The sequence below is a fragment of the Etheostoma spectabile genome, unplaced genomic scaffold (assembly GCF_008692095.1).
Source record: "Etheostoma spectabile isolate EspeVRDwgs_2016 unplaced genomic scaffold, UIUC_Espe_1.0 scaffold383, whole genome shotgun sequence".
NCBI classification, from domain to species: domain Eukaryota; kingdom Metazoa; phylum Chordata; class Actinopteri; order Perciformes; family Percidae; genus Etheostoma; species Etheostoma spectabile.
Genome location: NW_022605597.1, coordinates 189175 through 191284, shown reverse-complemented (window position 1 = coordinate 191284; position 2110 = coordinate 189175). Strand labels below are relative to the sequence as shown.

The following is a 2110-nucleotide window of genomic DNA, read 5'->3' as shown; positions in this document are numbered from 1 at the left end:
AGCAGACAGCTGGCAGCAGACATATCGACGCTCTGAGGACAGAAAGTTTCAAGAAACAGAAATGATAACAGAGAGATCTTGATTAAATAAAACATTTACACTTGACTATTACTCAAAAAAATATATAATCTTGAGACTTTACCCAATAGCAAGCACTAACCTACACACGTTTATGGGAAACAAAAAGGTATAATAAGACAAATCAAAGACAAACAAGCGGAGTAGATGGAGGGATTGAACAGTGTTGATGTGGATGTTAATATTGATGTATGTGCAGCCAAACTCACACCTAAATGATATTGCAGGTTGTGATGATTTTGATTGAATAAATCTTTTATTTATTCTGCATTTATTGCCTAAACCAGAACCCTGCACGTGGCTCCTTTAAATCTCATCTGCATTGTGGTTCTACCTGGTCTGACAGTGACACCGGAAGCTCGGAAGAGAGAACATCGTTATGAGCGAGTGACGTCAAGCTTTCACGTAACGTCTCAACCCCTGGTGAGGTGTTCGGGTCTGTGGGACCGTTTTCAATATTTGCTAAAAGAAGAATTATGCTATTCATTATTTATTCTAAGTCAAACTCATTGGCCTTAGCTCATTTTCTGTAAACAACTGTAAAGTTGTGACTAGTGTGGACTTCACCGGAAAACAGGAAATCAACAGAGGTCTGGATTAACAACCTTTCTACCGTTCTGTCACATCTACTGCAGATTCACAGTGTTCACTCAGAAATAATAACTGGACATGGCCAGGCACTGGTAGTGACATTTTGAACATGTTTAGAGGCTAAAAACACATTTAAAACTTGCCCTGTTGAAGCCTGTTGGGTGCTAACGTTAGCAGGAGGCTAACTCTGTGTAGACAGCACCGATTGGTTTCATTTGTTTCTCTGTTGACGGCACTACACCTTTAAAAAAAACAACTGAGCTACATGTTGAAATCAACCAGAATTTTCCTTTAAGTTAAACGTCTGTCCTGAGTTTGACTTTCAGCTCGGGTTTTGAGTTCATACCGGTTGTTGAAACACAGTAAATAAGACTGAGGCTGAGAGGAGAGAGTCTTCATGAGCATGAACATGACAGCATGACAACTCAGAGGAAAGCTAAGCTAAGCTAAGCTAAGCTAATTACATTTTAGCAGGCCTACATTATCTGCTGTTACTTATCTCTGGATTCAGATGGTCAGTGGGTGCGTCATGTCTCGGTGGACTCACAGTGGTTGGCAGACTCTCTGCTGTTGTTGAGGATCCAGTTAATTGTTTCACAAACTGAGAGCCTTGTCTCCGTAGCTCGGACAAACTTTCACTTTCACTCAGGAAATGTGACGTTGCAGCTCTCCTCTTTCACTGCTGCTCCACCTCTCAGCTCCGCAGCATCGCAGAGAGGCCCACTAGTGGCTACAGCTCTCCATCTCACTTTCTTTTTTAATCTTTTCTTCCTCCTATAATGTGATTAAGGACTGTTTAATTTTTTTAACCCTTGTGTTGACCCGTTTCTAAATGTTTTATATCAGAAATATGGATTTCTTTCCACCAAATTGCCCAAAAGTAACATGGATGATTCCATTCAATATTCTTCAGGTAATACTATTGATTCATTTCAATGAATTTTTTGGGTGTTTTATTTAATCTTATAGCATTTTAATTAATTTTTAATGCTTTCCAAACAGTATCCGGACTAAACTTTGACATCTACCCATCTGAGATCCACTCAACATCCTCTGATCTTAACTATCAGTCAAAATAATTCATAATTTCTGCCTTTTTAACTAAAAACGTACGTATAATTTGATATAAATTAGGTTTGTTGACCATGAATTCCAAGAATAAGTGTAAAACCTGTTATTAAACCAGCTCAGGTTTTTTTTAAAAAGCTCCAAAAGCATTTTAAAAAGTGACAAAAACTCTGGAAAAGCACAAAAAAAAATGTTCATTTTCAATTTTGACCTGGAAGTGCAAGTTCATGGTTAACGGGAAGACAACACGAGGGTTGATAAAGGGGCTACTGGAAGAGTTTTGAGATCTTTAGTCAAAATAGACTTGACCCTCCCTTTGCCACCATTACATTTTTCTATGACCCTCCAAAATTAATGGGAAAAGGCATGACTC

The 2110-nt window shown here is 38.5% G+C and overlaps 1 protein-coding gene across 1 annotated transcript in view; it reads right to left on the bottom strand.

The window, feature by feature from the left end:
- Window positions 1-2110, bottom strand: part of LOC116686519 (E3 ubiquitin-protein ligase TRIM39-like) — a 7633-nt gene that overhangs the window by 3338 nt on the left and 2185 nt on the right.